This window comes from Aegilops tauschii, chromosome 7 (genome assembly GCF_002575655.3).
Source record: "Aegilops tauschii subsp. strangulata cultivar AL8/78 chromosome 7, Aet v6.0, whole genome shotgun sequence".
NCBI lineage: Eukaryota > Viridiplantae > Streptophyta > Magnoliopsida > Poales > Poaceae > Aegilops > Aegilops tauschii.
In genome coordinates, this window is record NC_053041.3 from 584,422,161 (window position 1) to 584,444,029 (window position 21,869).

The following is a 21,869-nucleotide window of genomic DNA, read 5'->3' on the forward strand; positions in this document are numbered from 1 at the left end:
TTATTGACTCTAGTGCAAGTGGGAGACTGAAGGAAATATGCCCTAGAGGCAGTAATAAAGTTATTATTTATTTCCTTATACCATGATAAATGTTTATTATTCATTCTAGAATTGTATTAACCGAAAACATGATACATGTGTGAATACATAGACAAACAGAGTGTCACTAGTATGCCTCTACTTGACTAGCTCGTTGATCAAAGATGGTTATGTTTCCTAACCATTGCCATGAGTTGTCATTTGATTAACGGGATCACATCATTAAGAGAATGATGTGATTGACTTGATCCATTCCGTTAGCTTAGCACACGATCGTTTAGTATTCTCCTTTTGCTTTCTTCATGACTTATACATGTTCCTATGACTATGAGATTATGCAACTCCCGTTTACCGGAGGAACACTTTGTGTGCTACCAAACGTCACAACGTAACTGGGTGATTATAAAGGTGCTCTACAGGTGTCTCCAAAGGTACTTGTTGGGTTGGCGTATTTCGAGATTAGGATTTGTCACTCCGATTGTCGGACAGGTATCTCTGGGCCCACTCGGTAATGCACATCACTATAAGCCTTGCAAGCATTGCAACTAATGAGTTAGTTGCGGGATGATGTATTACGGAACGAGTAAAAAGACTTGCCAGTAACGAGATTGAACTAGGTATTGAGATACCAACGATCGAATCTCGGGCAAGTAACATACCGATGATAAAGGGAACAAACGTATGTTGTTATGCGGTTTGACCGATAAAGATCTTCGTAGAATATGTAGGAGCCAATATGAGCATCCATGTTCCGTTATTGGTTATTGACCGGAGACGTGTCTCGGTCATGTCTACATAGTTCTCGAACCCGTAGGGTCCGCACGCTTAAAGTTCGATAACGGTTATTATGAGTTTATGTATTTGGATGTACCGAAGGTAGTTCGGAGTCCCGGATGTGATCACGGACATGACTAGGAGTCTCAAAATGGTCAAGACATGAAGATCGATATATTGGACGACTATATTTGGACACCGGAATGGTTCCGAGTGAGATTGGAATAATACCAGAGCTCCGGGAGGTTATCGGAACCCCCCGGGAGGTATATGGGCCTTAATGGGCTTTAGTGGAAAGGAGGGGAAAGGAGCAAGGGAGGGGGCGCGCCCCCCAAGCCCAATCCGAATTGGGAAGGGGGTCGGCCCCCCTTTCCATCCTCCCTCCTCCCTCTTCCTTCCCTCTCCCTCTCCAAATAGGAAAAGGAGGAGTCCTACTCCCGGTGGGAGTAGGACTCCCCCCTTGGGCACGCCACCTCTCCATGGCCGGCCCCCTCCTCCACTCCTTTATATACGGAGGAGGGGGGCACCCCATAGACACAACAATTGATCTCTTGGATCTTTTAGCCGTGTGCGGTGCCCCCCTCCACCATAGTCCACCTCGATAATATCGTAGCGGTGCTTAGGCGAAGCCCTGCGTCGGTAGAACATCATCATCGTCACCACGCCGTCGTGCTGACAAAACTCTCCCTCAACACTCGGCTGGATCGGAGATCGAGGGACGTCATCGAGTTGAACGTGTGCAGAACTTGGAAGTGCCGTGCGTTCGGTACTTGATCGGTCGGATCGTGAAGACGTACGACTACATCAACCGCGTTGTGCTAACGCTTCCGCTTTCGGTCTACGAGGGTACGTGGACACACTCTCCCCTCTCGTTGCTATGCATCACCATGATCTTGCGTGTGCGTAGGAATTTTTTTGAAATTACTACGTTCCCCAACAATGACCCGGGTGATGTTGACGGCGAGCCCCGCAGGAAGAGGGTTCCTGTGAAGGTGATGTGGTATGCTCCTGTAATACCACGATTGAAATGACTGTTCAGAAACAAAGAGCAGGCTAAGTTGATGCGATGGCACAGTGAGGACCGTAAGAAAGAGGGGAAGTTGAGAGCTCCCGCTGATGGGTCGCAGTGGAGAAAAATCGAGAGAAAGTACTGGGCTCAGTTTGCAAGTGACCCAAGGAACGTATGGTTTGCTTTAAGCGCGGATGGCATTAATCCTTTCGGGGAGCAGAGCAGCAATCACAACACCTGGCCCGTGACTCTTTGTATGTATAACCTTCCTCCTTGGATGTGCATGAAGCAGAAGTTCATTATGATGCCAATTCTCATCCAAGGCCCTAAGCAACCCGGCAATGACATTGATGTGTACCTAAGGCCATTAGTTGAAGAACTTTTACAGTTGTGGAATGGAAACGGTGTACGTGCGTGGGATGAGCACAAACAGGAGGAATTTAACCTGCATGCGTTGCTGTTTGTAACCATCAACGATTGGCCCGCTCTCAGTAACCTTTCAGGACAGACAAACAAGGGATACCACGCATGCACGCACTGTTTAGCTGACACCGAAAGTATATACCTGGACAGATGGAGGAAGAATGTGTACCTGGGCCATCGTCGATTTCTCCCGACCAACCATCAATGTCGAAAGAAAGGCAAGCATTTCAAAGGCGAGGCAGATCACCGGAAGAAGCCCGCCATGCGTACCGGTGATCACATACTTGCTATGGTCAATGATTTACACGTAATCTTTGGAAAGGGTCCCGGCGGACTACCTGTTCCGAATGACGCTGAGGGACGGGCACCCATGTGGAAGAAGACATCTATATTCTGGGACCTACCTGATACGTCTCCAACGTATCTATAATTTATGAAGTATTCATGCTATTATATTATCCATCTTGGATGTTTTATGGGCTTTACTATGCACTTTTATATTACTTTTGGGACTGACCTATTAACCGGAGGCCCAACCCAGATTTGCTGTTTTTTGCCTATTTCAGTGTTTTGAAGAAACGGAATATCAAACGAAGTCCAAACGGAATGAAACCTTCAGGAACGTGATTTTCTCACCGAATATGACCCAGGAGACTTGGACCCTACGTCAAGAAAGCCACAAGGTGGGCACGAGGTAGGGGGGCGCGCCCACCCCCCTAGGGCGTGCCCCCCACCCTCGTGGGCCCCACAAAGCTCCACCGACGTACTTTTTCCTCCCATATATACCCATATACCCTAAAAACTTCGGAGAACAGAATAGATCGGGAGTTCCGCCGCCGCAAGTCTCCGTAGCCACCAAAAGTCAATCGGGACCCTGTTCCGGCACCCTGCCGGAGGGGGGATCCCTCACCGGTGGCCATCTTCATCAACCCGGCGCTCTCCATGACGAGGAGGGAGTAGTTCATCCTCGGGGCTGAGGGTATGTACCAGTAGCTATATGTTTGATCTCTCTCTCTCTCTCTCGTGTTCTTGAGGTGATACGATCTTGATGTATCGCGAGCTTTGCTATTATAGTTGGATCTTATGTTGCTTCTCCCCCTCTACTCTCTTGTAATGGATTGAGTTTTCCCTTTGAAGTAATCTTATCGGATTGAGTCTTTAAAGATTTGAGAACACTTGATGTATGTCTTGTCGTGCGTATCTGTGGTGACAATGGGATATCACGTGATTCACTTGATGTATGTTTTGGTGATCAACTTGCGGGTTCCGCCCATGAACCTATGCATAGGGGTTGGCACACGTTTTCGTCTTGATTCTTCGGTAGAAACTTTAGGGCACTCTTTGAGGTTCTATGTGTTGGTTGAATAGATGAATCTGAGATTGTGTGATGCATATCGTATAATCATACCCACGGATACTTGAGGTAACATTGGAGTATCTAGGTGACATTAGGGTTTTGGTTGATTTGTGTCTTAAGGTGTTATTCTAGTACGAACTCTAGGGCTGTTTGTGACACTTATAGGAATAGCCCAACGGATTGATTGGAAAGAATAGCTTTGAGGTGGTTTCGTACCCTACCATAATCTCTTCGTTTGTTCTCCGCTATTAGTGACTTTGGAGTGACTCTTTGTTGCATGTTGAGGGATAGTTATATGATCGAAGTATGTTATTATTGTTGAGAGAACTTGCACTAGTGAAAGTATGAACCCTAGGCCTTGTTTCAACGCATTGCAATACCGTTTGTGCTCACTTTTACCACTTGTTACCTTGCTGTTTTTTATATTTTCAGATTACAAAAACCTATATCTATCATCCATATTGCACTTGTATCACCATCGCTTCGCCGAACTAGTGCACCTATACAATTTACCATTGTATTGGGTGTCTTGGGGACACAAGAGACTCTTTGTTATTTGGTTGCAGGGTTGCTTGAGAGAGACTATCTTCATCCTACGCCTCCCACGGATTGATAAACCTTAGGTCATCCACTTGAGGGAAATCTGCTACTGTCCTACAAACCTCTGCACTTGGAGGCCCAACAACGTCTACAAGAATAAGGTTGCGTAGTAGACATCAAGCTCTTTTCTGGCGCCATTGCCGGGGAGGCTAGGTAAGCGGCACTCACACCCCGTCAACTAAGCTCTTTTCTGGCGCCGTTGCCGGGGAGGTGAGTGCTTGAAGGTATACCTTTAGATCTTGCAATCGAATCTTTTTGTTTCTTGCTTTATCACTAGTTTAGTTTATAAAAGAAAACTACAAAAAATGGAATTGAGGGTACCTCTAATGCTTCATCTTTTTAATGTCTTTCGTGAAAATAAGGATTCCGATAATTGTGCTCAAGTGCTAGAAGAAGAATTACATAGAATGCTTGGCATAAAATATGTGAATGATGAGCATGATTGCAATGTTGTTAGCATGAATTCTTTGAATACCCATGATGCTAATGATATGCAAAGCCACAAGCTTGGGGACGCTATGTTTGATGAAGATGATATTTTTGGTCCCCCAAGCTTTGATGAGCAAATTTACTATGATGAAAGCATGCCTCCTATCTATGATGATTATTGTGATGATACGTATGCTATAAAGAATAGTGATAACCATGAAACTTGTCATCTTGATCTTATCTTTCAATCACATGATAGCTATTTTGTTGAGTTTGCTCCCACTACTATTGATGAGAAGAAATTTGCTTATGTGGAGAGTAATAAAATTTCTATGCTTGTAGATCATGGAAAGAATGCTTTATGTGATGGTTATATTGTTGAATTCATTCATGATGCTACTAAAAATTATTATGAGGGAGGAATATATGCTTGTAGGAATTGCAATAATATCAAGTTTCCTCTCTATGTGCTTAAATTTTTAAAGTTATGCTTGCTTTGCCTTCCTATGCTAGTTGATTATTGTTCCCATAAGTTGTTTGCTCACAAAATCCCTATGCATAGGAAGTGGGTTAGACTTAAATTTTCTAGTCATGTTCTTCATGATGCTCTCTTTATATTTCAATTCTTATCTTTTATGAGCATCATTGAAATCGTCATGCCTAGCTAGGGGCGTTAAACGTTAGCGCTTGTTGGGAGGCAACCCAATTTTATTTTAGCTTCTTGCTTTTTGGTTATGTTTAGTAATAAATAATCCATCTAGCTTCTGTTTAGATGTGGTTTTATGTTTTAATTAGTGTTTGTGCCAAGTAGAACCTTTGGGAAGACTTGGGTGAAGTCTTTATGATCATGTTGTAAAAAACAGAAACTTTAGCGCTCACGAGATTAGCTAAAACTCTTTACTGGAGAGCGATATTTAGTTGATTCTTTTGAAGATGATTACTAGACAAATTACTCAGGTCCACCAATTTATTTTAGAATTTTTGGAGTTCCAGAAGTTTGCGTTAGTTACAGATTACTACAGACTGTTCTGTTTTTGACAGATTCTGTTTTTCGTGTGTTGTTTGCTTATTTTGATGAATCTATGGCCAGTAAAATAGTTTATAAACCATAGAGAAGTTTGAATACAGTAGGTTTAACTCCAATATAAATATAGAATGAGTTCATTACAGTACCTTGAAGTGGTGTTTTGTTTTCTTTCGCTAACGGAGCTCACGAGATTTTCTGTTAAGTTTTGTGTTGTGAAGTTTTCAAGTTTTGGGTAAAGAGTCGATGGACTATGGAATAATGAGTGGAAAGAGCCTAAGCTTGGGGATGCACAAGGCACCCCAAGGTAATATTCATGGACAACCAAGAGCCTAAGCTTGGGGATGCCCCGGATGGCATCCCCTCTTTCGTCTTTGTTCATCGGTAAGTTTACTTGGAGCTATATTTTTATTCACCACATGATATGTGTTTTGCTTGGAGAGTCATTTTATTTTGTTAGTATTTGATTTCTGTTACTTATAATAATGTTTTGCATCTCTATTTTCAATAAAAATGTCAAGGATAGCCTTTACCATGCTTATTTTGCAAGTATACATGTTGCTGTTTGAAAACAGAAAGTTTACCGCTGTTGCAAAAATTCCCTGGAAAAGTCAGAATGTGATAAAATGTTGAAACCTTTTGCATAATAAGCTCTGATAAATTTACTACAGTGGGAATTTTATTTCATAATTTTTGGATCTAGGGAAGTATGGATCTTGCTGCATTCTTTACAAACTGTCCTGTTTAGGCAGATTGTTGTTATGTTTGCATTGTTTGCATATGTTTGCTTGTTTAATGATTCTATTTGAGGATAGGACTATTAAATATGCAGAGGCATTTAGTATGCAATGTTGAAAAATAATTTTAGTGATTTGCTACAGTAGAGTATGATAAGGTTTTTGCATTGGTTTATACTAACTTATCTCACGAGTTCTTGTTGAGTTTGGTGTGGATGAAGCTTTCGAGATTTAGGAAACCATGAAAGGAATTAAGGAGACGCAAAAGTTCAAGCTTGGGGATGCCCAAGGCACCCCAAGATAATATTTCAAGAAGTCTCAAGCATCTAAGCTTGGGGATGCCCCGGTAGGCATCCCACCTTTCATCTTCAACAATTATCGGTTAGTATCGGTTGATCCTAAGTTTATGCTTCTTCACATGATTAGTGCTATCCTTGAAATGTCGTTTTATTTTGTTTTGCTTGCTGTTTGAATAATATCCCAAGATCTTAAATTTTTAAATGAGAGAATCTTCACATAGCTACATAATTATTTAACTACTCATTGATCTTCACTTATATCTTTTTGGAGTAGTTTGTCACTTACTCGTGTGCTTCACTTATATCCTATGAGTAAATGGTTGAATGATTTGAATGTCATAAATCTTAAATTATATATGTTTCATATGCCTTTCCCATGGGGAGTAATGCCTTCACATATAATAAGTAGAGGTGGTAAATTTATTGAAGGTTAGCAAACATTGTATTGGTCACTTGAACAATTCATGAAAGAATATTGAAGGAAGAGAGATTTCAGATATAATACTATCTTGGACATCTTCTATGATTGTGAGCCCCATTAATTATTTTCAACCTGAGCAAATTAGTTGAAGTAGGACAAGGAAGACAACATAATGAGTTATGCTTGGGTATATTTGTATAAGTTATATTGTTTTGGATCCTCTAACATGTGGTGCTTGCTATTTAGAATCCTTTGCTAGCCAAAATATCTGTACTAAGCGGGAATACTGCTTGTGCATCCAAATTCCTTGAACCAAGTTTCTTCCATGAGTGTCCACCATATCTACCTATATGCGGTATTTACCTGCTGTTCCAAGTAAATTTGCATGTGCCAAACTCTAAACCTTCAAATAATAATCTGTTTTGTATGCCCGAATTGCTCATGTTGCGACTACGGGTTAGCAGTATCTTCCATGCTAGGTGGGTTATTCTCACGATGAGTGGACTCCGCTCATCATTCACGAGAAAATGGCTGGTAACTGGGATGCCCAGTCCCATGATCAAAAGATCGAAATCAAATAAAAAATAATTGCAAACAAAACCCCCCCAGGATTGATGTTAGTTGGAGGCACCCGTTGTTTCGGGCAAGCCATGGTTTGATGATTGTTGGTGGAGGGGGAGTAAAAAATCTTTACCTTTCTGTTTGGGAACCGCCTATAATGTATGTAGTATGGAAGATATTGGAAACTCTTGGTCGTTATGTTGATAATGAAAGCATACCTCTCAAAATTATTTTCATCTCTATTTTTGCTTCGAGCTCTGGCACCTCTGCAAATCCCTGCTTCCCTCTGCGAAGGGCCTATCTTTTACTTTTATGCAAGAGTCAGTAGTATTCCTTCTCATTCCAACCCACTCTTTAGTTGGCAAGCATCATGTGATGGAAAGATCTAAGCATATATGGCCATTCAAATATATTTGAGCATGAATTATTATTGTTGACATTACCCTTGAGGTAAAAGGTTGGGAGGCAAAACATTAAGCCCCTATCTTTCTCTGTTTTCGATGAATACTATTTGTTCTAAAAATATGCTTTGAGTGCTAGCAATCATGGAAGACTAAATGATAGTTGAGTATGTGAAGTTTTCTGAATCAAAGCTCTGACATAGACTCTTCCTGAAAATAAGATGAATTGCAATTGTTTGATGACTGAGAACATAGTTTGTTAGTTTTCAAGAAAGTTTATGATCTATACTTTAACATGTGAATAGTTTGTTACTTGATCATGCAAAGTTTTATGATATGAGCTACTTTTATGACATATATTGATGCTAGAAAAGGTGATTGAAATTATCATTGATCAAACTTATGCACCTGCTAGCATTCACACTTCATAAATTATTTCTTTTATCATTTACCTACTCGAGGACGAGCAGGAATTAAGCTTGGGGATGCTGATACGTCTCCAACGTATCTATAATTTATGAAGTATTCATGCTATTATATTATCCATCTTGGATGTTTTATGGGCTTTACTATGTACTTTTATATTACTTTTGGGACTAACCTATTAACCGGAGGCCCAGCCCAGATTTGCTATTTTTTTTGCCTATTTCAGTGTTTCAAAGAAACGGAATATCAAACGAAGTCCAAACGAAATGAAACCTTCGGGAACGTGATTTTCTCACCGAATATGACCCAGGAGACTTGGACCCTACGTCAAGAAAGCCACGAGGTGGGCACGAGGTAGGGGGGCGCGCCCACCCCCCTAGGGCGCGCCCCCACCCTCGTGGGCCCCACGAAGCTCCACTGACGTACTTTTTCCTCCCATATATACCCATATACCCTAAAAACTTCGGAGAACAGAATAGATCGGGAGTTCCGCCGCCGCAAGTCTCTGTAGCCACCAAAAATCAATCGGGACCCTGTTCCGGCACCCTGCCGGAGGGGGGATCCCTCACCGGTGGCCATCTTCATCATCCCGGCGCTCTCCATGACGAGGAGGGAGTAGTTCACCCTCGGGGCTGAGGGTATGTACTAGTAGCTATGTGTTTGATCTCTCTCTCTCTCCTGTTCTTGAGGTGATACGATCTTGATGTATCGCGAGCTTTGCTATTATAGTTGGATCTTATGTTGCTTCTCCCCCTCTACTCTCTTGTAATGGATTGAGTTTTTCCCTTTGAAGTAATCTTATTGGATTGAGTCTTTAAAGATTTGAGAACACTTGATGTATGTCTTGCCGTGCGTATCTGTGGTGACAATGGGATATCACGTGATTCACTTGATGTATGTTTTGGTGATCAACTTGCGGGTTCCGCCCATGAACCTATGCATAGGGGTTGGCACACGTTTTCGTCTTGATTCTCCGGTAGAAACTTTAGGGCACTCTTTGAGGTTCTATGTGTTGGTTGAATAGATGAATCTGAGATTGTGTGATGCATATCGTATAATCATACCCACGGATACTGGTGGTGACATTGGAGTATCTAGCTGACATTAGGGTTTTGGTTGATATGTGTCTTAAGGTGTTATTCTAGTACAAACTCTATGATAGATCGAACGGAAAGAATAGCTTCGTGTTATTTTACTACGGACTCTTGAATAGATCGATCAGAAAGGATAACTTTGAGGTGGTTTCATACCCTACCATAATCTCTTCGTTTGTTCTCCGCTATTAGTGACTTTGGAGTGACTCTTTGTTGCATGTTGAGGGATAGTTATATGATCCAATTATGTTATTATTGTTGAGAGAACTTGCATTAGTGAAAGTATGAACCCTAGGCCTTGTTTCCTAGCATTGCAATACCATTTACGCTCACTTTTATTGTTAGTTACCTTGCTGTTTTTATATTTTCAGATTACAAAAACCTATATCTACCATCCATACTGCACTTGTATCACCATCGCTTCGCCGAACTAGTGCACCTATACAATTTATCATTGTATTGGGTGTCTTGGGGAAACAAGAGACTGTGTTATTTGGTTGCAGGGTTGCTTGAGAGAGACCATCTTCATCCTACGCCTCCCACGGATTGATAAACCTTAGGTCATCCACTTGAGGGAAATCTGCTACTGTCCTACAAACCTCTGCACTTGGAGGCCCAACAACGTCTACAAGAAGAAGGTTGCATAGTAGACATCACTACCCTACTGGAAAGAGCTAGAGGTCCGATCTTCAATCGACGTGATGCACGTGACAATGAAATTTTGCATGAACCTGTTAGGCTTCTTGGGCGTGTATGGGAAGACAAAAGATACACCTGAGGCATGGGAGGACCTGCAACGTTTGCACAAAAAAGACGGCATGCCTCCAAAGCAGTATGAAGGTCCTGCCAGCTACGCTCTTACCAAAGAAGAGAAGGAAATCTTTTTTGAATGCCTACTCAGTATGAACGTCCCGACTGGCTTCTCGTCGAATATAAAGGGAATAATAAATATGCCAGAGAAAAAGTTCCAGAACCTAAAGTCTCATGACTGCCATGTGATTATGACGCAACTGCTTCCGGTTGCATTGAGGGGGCTTCTACCGGAAAACGTCCGATTAGCCATTGTGAAGCTATGTGCATTCCTCAATTCAATCTCTCAGAAGGTGATCGATCCAGAAATCATACCAAGGCTAAGGAGTGATGTGGCGCAATGTCTTGTCAGTTTCGAGCTGGTGTTCCCACCATCCTTCTTCAATATCATGATGCATGTCCTAGTTCATCTAGTCGACGAGATTGTCATTCAGGGCCCCGTATTTCTACACAATATGTTCCCCTTTGAGAGGTTCATGGGAGTCCTAAAGAAATATGTCCGTAACCGCGCTAGGCCAGAAGGAAGCATCTCCATGGGCCATCAAACAGAGGATGTCATTGGGTTTTGTGTTGACTTCAATCCTGGCCTTAAGAAGATAGGTCTCCCTAAATCGCGGTATGACGGGAGACTGACTGGAAAAGGCACGCTAGGAGCGGACTCAATAATATGCAGGGACGGGCATTCTTGGTCTCAGGCACACTACACAGTTCTACAGAACTCTACCTTGGTGACCCCGTATGTCGATGAACACAAGAACAGTCTGCGCTCCAAACACCCGGAGCAGTGTGACGACTGGATTACATATGAACACATCAGGACTTTCGGCAGTTGGTTGGAAACACGTCTCAGAGGTGACAACACTGTTTGTGATGAGTTGTACTCGTTGTCCAGGGGACCATCTTCGACTGTATTGACTTACAAAGGATACGAGATAAATGGGAATACATTTTACACGATCGCCCAAGATCATAAGAGCACCAACCAAAACAGCGGTGTCCGGTTTGATGCAGCAACCGAGAGGGGAAAGGACACATATTATGGTTACATAGTGGACATATGGGAACTTGACTACGAACAAGATTTTAAGATCCCTTTGTTTAAGTGCAAATGGGTCAATCTGTCAGGAGGCGGGGTACAGGTAGACCCATAGTACGGAATGACAACAGTGGATCTGAACAATCTTGGCTACACTGACGAACCGCTCGTCCTAGCCAATGATGTGGCACAGTTTATCTATGTGAAGGACATGTCTACCAAACCGAGAAAAACAAAAGATAAGGAAGCGAATACATCATACGATGAGCCAAAGCGCCACATAGTTCTTTCAGGAAAAAGGGGCATCGTGGGAGTGGAGGGCAAGACAGACATGTCTGAAGATTATGAAAAGTTTCATGAAATTCCTCCCTTCAAAGTCAAGGCTGACCCAAGCATCCTGATAAACGATGAAGATTATCCATGGTTACGGTGCAATAAGCAAAGCACACAAGCGAAAAAAAGTGAAGACTATCTCTCCAGAACTATTATGATGATACCATGCCAACTTTCAACCTTTTCGTAGTTCATTTGAAATGCCTATTGTAACATACGAGTTTCCATATGAAACCCTGATACTTCGAAAGAGATTGTCCGTTTTGTACATGAAGTGCATCCAGTTTTTGCCGTAACCCTCTCTACTTTCTTGCACATGCTATGTGGGTGAAATGATGATACCATGCCACCTTTCAACCTTTTCAGAGTTCATTTGCAGTGCTTTTCAATTTCAGGGTCTTATAGCTCAAAATAATCAGTAAATGCATGGAAAATAACAAATGAAGTCAGAAAGGGTTGAAAATTGATGATGTGGATTTGAATGATGCATTTTGAACACAGAAAAACTATGGAGTTCAAATAAGTTCTAAAAAATGAAATCCCTTTGTAACATACGAGTTTCCGTATGAAACCCTGATACTTCGAAAGAGATTGTCCGTTTTGTACACGAAGTGCATCCAGTTTTTGCCGTAACCCTCTCTACTTTCTTGCACATGCTATGTGGGTGAAATGATGATACCATGCCAACTTTCAACCTTTTCAGAGTTCATTTGTAGTGCTTTTCAATTTCAGGGTCTTATAGCTCAAAATAATCAGTAAATGCATGAAAAATAACAATTATCATAAAATAAAATAAATAAGTAATTAGAAACAAATTAATATAAGCAACCTCTAGTATTATTGAAACTAAAATTATATAAAATTGATGCAACTAAAATTATCAAAGTATTTTCTATTCAAAATCATTAAAAGCAAAAAGAATTTTCATAAAGAACTTTTTTTGTTAGAAACTTTAATAGCAAAAAGAATTATCATAAAATAAAATAAATAAGTAGTTAGAAACAAAATAATAAAAAATAAATAAGTATTTTGTTGTAAGTAGACACAAAACAAAATAAATAAAGCAAAAAAGAAAACAAAAAAACTGGGAAAAAATAAAAAAATGCCACTTACTGGGCCACCACGGCCTGAATACGACTAGAAACCCATCCATGGGCCAGGATTCAGGTCCGCAGCAGGCCCATCAGGCCCGTAGTGACAGATTAGGCCCGAAAGCCTGCAGTTGAGAGGAGCTCGAGAGGGTTGGCGCTGAAGGAAATATGCCCTAGAGGCAATAATAAAGTTATTATTTATTTCCTTATATCATGATAAATGTTTATTATTCATGCTAGAATTGTATTAACCGGAAACATAATACTTGTGTGAATACATACACAAACATAGTGTCACTAGTATGCCTCTACTTGACTAGCTCGTTGATCAAAGATGGTTATGTTTCCTAGCCATTGACATGAGTTGTCATTTGATTAACGGGATCACATCATTAGGAGAATGATGTGATTGACTTGACCCATTCTGTTAGCTTAGCACACGATCATTTAGTATTCTGCTATTGCTTTCTTCATGACTTATACATGTTCCTATGACTATGAGATTATGCAACTCCCGTTTACCGGAGGGACACTTTGTGTGCTACCAAACGTCACAACGTAACTGGGTGATTATAAAGGTGCTCTACAGGTGTCTCCAAAGGTACTTGTTGGGTTGGCGTATTTCGAGATTAGGATTTGTCACTCCGATTGTCGGAGAGGTATCTTTGGGCCCACTCGGTAATGCACATCACTATAAGCCTTGCAAGCATTGCAACTAATGAGTTAGTTGCGGGATGATGTATTACGGAACGAGTAAAGAGACTCTCCGGTAACGAGATTGAACTAGGAATTGAGATACCGACAATCGAATCTCGGGCAAGTAACATACCGATGACAAAGGGAACAAACATATGTTGTTATGCGGTTTGACCGATAAAGATCTTCGTAGAATATGTAGGAGCCAATATGAACATCCAGGTTCTGCTATTGGTTATTGACCGGAGACGTGTCTCGGTCATGTCTACATAGTTCTCGAACCCGTAGGGTACGCACGCTTAAAGTTCGATGACGGTTATTATGAGTTTATGTATTTTGATGTACCGAAGGTTGTTCGGAGTCCCGGATGTGATCACGGACATGACGAGGAGTCTCGAAATGGTCAATACATAAAGATTGATATACTGGAAGGCTATATTTGGATATCGGAAGTGTTCCGGGTGAAATCGGGATTTTCCTGGAGTACCGGGGGTTACCGGACCCCCCTCCCCCAAGGGGATTAATGGGCCTACATGGGCCTTAGTGGAGAAGAGGAGAGGCGGCCAGGGCAGGCCGCGCGCCCCCTCCCCCTCTATTCCGAATTGGACAAGGAGGGGGGAGGGCGGCGCCCCCCTTTCCTTCCTCTCTCTCTCCTCCTTCCCCCTTCTCCTAATCCAACAAGGAAGGGAGGGAGTCGTACTCCCGGTGGGAGTAGGACTCCTCCTGGCGCGCCTCCTCCTAGCCGGCCGCCCCTCCCCCTTTTGCTCCTTTATATACGGGGGCAGGGGGGCACCCCAAAGACACACAATTGATCATTGATCTCTTAGCCGTGTGCGGTGCCCCCCTCCACCATAATCCACCTCGATAATATCGTAGCGGTGCTTAGGCGAAGCCCTGCGTCGGTAGAACATCATCATCATCACCACGCCGTCGTGCTGATGAAACTCTCCCTCAACAGTCGGCTGGATCGGAGCTCGAGGGACGTCATCGAGTTGAACGTGTGCAGAACTCGGAGGTGTCGTGCGTTCGGTACTTGGATCGGTCGGATCGTGAAGACGTACGACTACTTCCTCTACGTTGTGTCAACGCTTCCGTTGTCGGTCTACGAGGGTACGTGGACACACTCTCCCCTCTCGTTGCTATGCATCACCATGATCTTGCGTGTGCATAGGAATTTTTTTGAAATTACTACGTTCCCCAACAGGCACAACAGTGCTTATAAACCACTCTCGAGCTCTCTCAACTAGCGAGGTGGGACTAAAATTTTGGCCGCGACGCGGGGCAGCACAAGGCCTTTGGTCCCGGTTGGTGGCACCAACCGGGACTAAAGGGATGCATTGGTACCGGTTCGTGGCACCAACCGGGACCAATGCCCCCCCTTTAGTCCCGGTTGGTGCCACCAACCGGGACCAAAGGCCGCCGCTTCCCGCCCTTTGGGCTGCTGAAAAGAGACCTTTGGTCCCGGTTGGTGGCACCAACCGGGACTAAAGGGGGCATTGGTCCCGGTTGGTGCCATGAACCGGGACCAATAGTATGTCTATATAAGTAAAACTTGTGAAAATTCTCATTCAGTTCGTCTTCCCCGCCCCGTCGACACGCCGCCAGGCTACCCGGCCCTCTGCCTCGCCATCGCCGTCGTCGCCCTGCCTCTGACGCGCCGCCCCGACGCCATCCCGCGTCGCCCCGCCCCGACGCCGTCGCTGCCCCACGCCACCCGGCCCTGCCTCCTTGTCGCCGTCGCCGCACCCTCTGAGCGCCGCCCCGATCCCCTCCTCCTCCTCCCTGTACCGGGCGCCGCCGCTGCCGCCACGCCGTCGCGGCCCTATGGTGTTTTTTTTCAGATTATATATGTTCATTATGATTATATGTATGTGCGTATATATGATTATATGTCCTGTTTTTCAGATTTTTTGTTTAGGTTGTTAATAGATATCGATTTTAGGTTAGTGCATTTTAGGTTAGTGTAGAGGAAAAAGTAAAATAAGGAAAAGGAAGAAAAGATGAAGAAGGAAAGAAGGAAGAAGAAGAATAAAAAGAAGGAGAGGAAGAAGGAAAAGAAGAAAGAGAAGAAGAGGAGAGGAAGAAGAGGAAAAAAGAGGAGAAATAAATAAGAAGAGGAAAAAATAAGAAGAAAAAAGAGGAGACGAACAAAGGAATAGAGGAGAAGAAGAAAAATTAGAATTTTCTAATTTTTCTTCTTCTCCTCTATTCCTTTCTTCTTCTCCTCTTTTTTTTCTTCTTCTTTTCGATCTTCTCGTCTATTCCTTTCTTCTTCTCCTCTTTTTTTCTTCTTCTTCCTCTTCTTATATTTTATCGGTTCTCGATATAGCCCCTCCCTGATAACTTCGACATGATGGGGGTGGGCGATAAATAATAGAACTAGTTAAACTAGTTTATTTATAGTAATTGCTTAATTAGTAGTTGAACTAGTTGATTTAATAAAACTACTTCATTTATAGTAAGTGCTTAATTAGTAGTTGAACTAGTTGATTTAATAAAACTACTTTATTTTACTATATATAGAAGTACTTTATTTTTAGTAAGTACTACTTTATTTTATTTATAGCAAGTGCTTAATAATTGAACTAGTTGATTTAATAAAACTACTTTATTTTACTATATATATAAGTACTTTATTTTTAGTAAGTAATACTTTATTTTATTTAGAGTAAGTGCTTAATTAGTAGTTGAACTAGTTGATTTAAGAAAACTACTTTATTTTACTATATATAGAAGTAGTTTATTTTTAGCAAGAAAATTAATAGAACTAGTTTATTTTTTTAGTTCAAGCTATTATTCCCGCATCGACGTCGACGATGCCTATCCCGCATCCTCGTCGTCGACTCGGCGGAGGAGGCCGGCTTGATCAGAGGGGCCATGTCCGGGACTGGGCTCCGCCGGGCTGGTTTTGGGAGGTGCTACCTTCCCGGGTGCGCAGGTTGGTGAGAAGCCAGCCCGTCGTTGACCCGATCCTTGTTTGGTGGCGGTCGCGTGGGCCTGTGATGGTGCCGAGGCTTCCAGACACCGCGGAGGTGGTACGTCACCATGTCAACGAGGAGGACGAGCACGTCCGTCGCTACATGGTTGCGTTGGAGGGCAAGTTCGACAATACGTGGCAGCTTCTTCAGGGATCTCACTGGAGCTATGATCCTGTGATGGTTCCTTCTCTTTGGGTGTCCACCGCCCGCGCCGATACCCGTCGGGCGCTACGGTTCTAGCTGTACTAGCGATGCTATATGTATGATAGTATTAGAGGTGTATTAGTAATAATATTCGACGATGTACGGACGCAAGAGATGATGTAGTTTTTCTTATAATTGCATACATCCTAATTTGAATACTACTTTATTTTGCGATTTGATTTTGCTTACTGAATGCTCAAATTGGAAAACTACTCCTACTTTGAATGCTAAAAATGGAGAGCACTATGCAAGGCGTATGCATATGATTAGTTGATAGCTTATAGGGTTTTTGTTTTCGCAGAAATCTAGGAGCCCCCTCCATCATCCCCGCCATCGTCCCCGTCACCGACCCCCTCCGACCTCGAGGTGAGACCAGCCAAATCCTTTTTTAGAAAGAAAATTAGACGATATTTCGGGTTGACTTTAAGTCTGTCGAGTCTCCACCATATATGAGAGGACGAAGAATCCCGACTGTTGTCGTGGGGTAGCTTCTCCTTCGTTCCCGTGTGCTAGACAATTTGGTGTAATGCACTCGGGAACAAAAGGAGGAGCTACCATCACCGACGGTCACAAATGTCAGAGAGGAATCAGTGAGGGAGAGTTCCACCATATATATATGAGAGGACGAAGAATTCCGACTGTTGTCGTGTGGGTCGCTTCTCCTTCGTTCCCGTGTGCTAGACATTTTGGTGTAATGCACTCGGGGACGAATGGAGGAGCGACCATCACCAACGGTCGAATGTATATACCACGTGAGCTGAGAGTTTTCAAGAAAAGACTCGATAGATCGATAGTCAACCCGTGATGAATAATAATGATCTAATTTAGTTTTTGTAGTACATATATTTAATTCTACAAGTTTAATCTTTGAATTATGAATGTAGGAAATGTCGTCATCGGACGACGAAAGTCTCCCGGGGGAGTGCGGCTGGTGCCACGACGATCGAGGTCTGTGCGACAGGCCTCACCTGAACGATGATCGGTGCTTCAGCATTAAGCTCGAGGAGACCTTCGAAGTTGAAACGGTACGCAACAACGACAAGTGTTTTTTTTCATAATTAAGCATGACTTCAACTCTTTCAACGTGTATTTTTCATCTTTTACAATTCAAGTATAGCTTATCCCATGCCATGCAAGACGCTATGTCTTCGAGAGGATGGATTTTGAAGACCATGAAAATTATGAAACAAAGAAAATTCACCTAAGGACTCATCATGATGTGGATTTTGAAGTAAATTTGTATAATGCTGAGAGCGTAACCCATTTTGGTTGCAAAAATTGGGAAACATTTTGCAAGATGTATGGTTTTGATGAGGGTATGCTTGTCACCATGGATCTTGGTGATCCTGACATCGACCAAGACAATATGGACATTTGGGTCCTTGTTGATACGCCTCCAGTTCTGCCGCTATGTGAGTTTCTCAAACATAGCTAATTATTAACTAATTTATATTGTTCATTTCAAAATAGTTGACAGCTTATTTCCATTGACAGCTTATTTTGATTGTTCAAAAAATGTGCGAAAGATGGTAGACAGAACCTACTACACCGATGGCTCTGAGTTAACTTATAAGGAGAAAAATCATGTGGTTGGATTTTGTAATGATCTTGAGAATTACAATATCTACAATCAAACTCCTCAACATTATGGTCAATATGTGCCACTAGTGCACGTGTTGGACTACGGTAACTACCATGGAGATACCTTGGTAAGATTTTTTACTATTATGACATCCGTGCATCTTTTGCATAATTCTAAAACTAGTACATCATTGCTAACTATGAAGTTATTACTATGTTTTTCAACAGAGAATCCCGACGGATTGTGTGCCTCATTTGATGTATGAGTATGGTAGCCTTCATGTTTTGAACATACAACCAGGTCATCCTATGAATCTCAACTGTCCATACCGGATTTCTAAAAGAAGTGGAGACATGCTAATCAAAGAATGGAAAAAATGTATGGACAGTCGTAAGGAGGTTCTTGGAAGCAAAAGGAAGCGCCGCGCAAGAATTGGAGACAGGATGATCTCCATTCTCCATAATGGAGAGTCAGGGTCTATATTGTTTTATGCTATTTTACCTTAAATAGGGTATTTAGGTCCTGCCTAATAGTGATGATCATGTGCTAAGAACAATTAAATAGGGTTGGTTCGATGACTATCAAGATGATGATCGTATGACTTGTTATTAATAATGAGTAGAAGTTGTATGATGATGATTAGTAGGACTTGTTATTATGATGATGCATGAAGAGTTATTATATATCTATGGGTGAAATGAACATGGATTGGATTGAAGTGAAGGCAACATGCATGTGGTGCATGTCGATAGTACAATTCAAACTTGATCAAGTTAGGATTAGTATTTTACTTTCGACATGCACCACATGTTGCCTCAGTTTAACCTAAGTCATGTTTAGGCATAGCAGTAGCAGTAGCATGGAGATAAGAGAGGACATATCTCTCTATTAGCTACCTATAACAACCTAAATTAACCCCAAAACCCCTAAACCACCTCCTTTCCAAAAAAAAAAAAATCCAGCTCCTGAAATGCTGACGTGTGGAAGCTTATTGGTTCCGGTTGGTGCTACCAACCGGGACCAAAGGCCCTCCCGCCTGGGCTCGCCGGAGCGGCCACGCGGAGGCCCATCTGTCCCGGTTCGTAGAACCGGGACTAAAGGCCTAGGGCATTAGTAACAACCCTTTAGTCCCGGTTCCCAAACCGGGACAGATGAGCCTTATAAACCGGAACAAATGGCCCATTTTTCTACTAGTGATGGGTGTACACGCCCCTATTTTTCGTGCAAACTAAAACAAGAAACACGGACTAGATTGATCTACAATACCAAAAAACGTGTACATTGGGCTAATGCCGGCATGCAGCGAAGCCTACGCGGCTGAGGGCGCCGGGAAGTACTTCACGGCGCCGGCCTCAACAAGAATTCCGCGTAGCAGGTTGGTGGTCTCGTCGCCGGCCTTGTAGTCCAAGCCCTCGTCGTTGTAGATGTCCCACCATTTCTTCACGAGCATCTTGATGTCCTCCCTGTCCATGTTGGCCTCCTCGCCGGTGTACCTCCACGGCTTCGAACCCTGCATCATTCATGCATGGCACAGAAACATCGATCATGAATTCAGATATATAAGAATAAACAGACTAAAAATGTTTGTACTAGGAAATCGATGACAAAGACGTACCGCTGCGCAGTAGTGGACGACCTTGACCTTCTCGAGCTGGACGTTCTCGGGGTGCCTCCAGAGCATGGCGAGCACGAGGTTGTACACCGGCGGGATGGGCTTGTACACGTCCCTGAAGAACATGTTGAGGAAGTCCTGCTCGGCGAAGGGCGTGGGGTCGGTGACGACGAGCCTGTTGAGGAGGACCTTGGCGGTGGCGAGGCTGGGCTCGTGCACGAACATGCCCGCGTTGAAGTAGAGCGGCGGCGGGGGCACGCCGAGCTCGCGCTCCGGCCACGCCACCCGGTCCGGGCACTGCTGGCAGTATCCGATCTTGTACTGCGGCGTGTGGCTCCACGTCTTCTCGCAGAAGCAGTCCATGACGGCGTAGAAGCTGCCCTTGTCGAGGTCGAAGAGGTGGTCGATGTTGTCGAACACCTGGACTGGATGTCCGCGTCCAGGTACACCATCCTCTCGTACTCCACGAACTGCATACACCACCACATACCCCATCGTCGTCAGCGTCAAATTAACAAAAGATGATGATGAAACTGAAGAAAAGATTATTCAAGCTAGTACGTACCTTCCAGATGCGGAGCTTGGAGTAGTTGATGACGTAGTATGCCATGGCGAACTGGGTCTGGCTCTCCGGCGGGTACACCGGCTCGATCTCGCGGACGAGGCAGCCCTGTTCGACCAGCTTGCGGCGGTGATCCTCGGGGACGTCGGGGAGCACGGCCACCACGAGCGGATAGGCCGACTTGACGGCGCGGAGGCCCTTGGCCAGGCCCACCACGCCCATCCAGTAGTCGCCGGAGCCGGCGAGGAAAGTCACGTACGCCGCCTTCTTCTGCTCGTCCTTCACGATACGCTTGGGCATCGGAGCCATTGCTTGCTCGATTTCTCTCTTTGCTTCAAAGGATGGATGAGATGGGTTTGTTGTGTGTTGTGGACTTGTGCGTGTTTGTGTTTGATGCTTGATGGTGGTGCCTGCTGGCGTTTATATAGGCAACGGGGCGTGGGTGGTTCGAGTAGACCCGCCACGAAATGGAATGGAAAACGTAGAAAAAGGTGTCTGGATTGGAATGTGTGAGATGGTGCTATTTTCTCGACCCGCTTCGTTCCCTTTTACTCCGGTGTGAATCTTTATTAGAGGAGCCCCCTTGATATTATTTTTCGTTTTATCTTTTTTGCCACCGTTTTTTTTTGTTTTTTGATCAAAGAGGCCACATGGCCCTCATTTTCATTACAAAAATCTCCCTTGATTTGTGGCGCCAACCTCTCTTTGATATTCTTGGTTGATTTGTTTCGGTGGATAAGGTGACAAAAAACAAACATTATCTTGTCGTACATATCTCTTGCCTTATATGGTAACTGGCGACTTAATTAAAGATGGTAAGGAGCAATCCGGATAATATTAGTTCACCCGAAATAAAAAAGATACTACTGTATTAAAATAGTAATATTAGTTGATTCAATCCATTCCCATCCAATTGTAGCAGGAGCCAGGAGGTATGTGGGCTTTACAGAGAAAGGTGAAAAATCCAGGCAGACAGACAGAGGAGATCGATGGACTCTGTTTCAGCCGCCCTCGCGAGGTGCGTCCCGTGAACTCTATTTCATTCCACGCCTTCCTTTTCTGTCTAATCACCTGCATCCATCATCACAACAAAATGTTTTTACGGCAACAGAGGAGATCGATGTAACCTCTTTGGTTCAGCTAGCTTCCGGTGTGGCCCATGCAAAGGAAACCATGTGGATGGAGCCATCGACAGACCGCGGGATAATTCACTAGCACATGATGTGGTCAAATCAAACGACGAAACAAGGATTGCTGGCTACTAGTGCACTGTGTCATCAGTTCAGACGGATAACAGAATGATGATGGAACTTGGACTGTGCATTGTGACATACTGCTACTAATATTATCGGTAAAGTGGTGGCAGTGCGT

The 21,869-nt window shown here is 43.4% G+C and overlaps 1 pseudogene; it reads right to left on the minus strand.

Annotated features, from left to right (window-relative positions):
* Window positions 1–18,615: 18,615 nt before the first annotated feature.
* Window positions 18,616–20,869, minus strand: LOC109743054 (galactinol synthase 2-like; annotated as a pseudogene).
* Window positions 20,870–21,869: the final 1,000 nt, after the last annotated feature.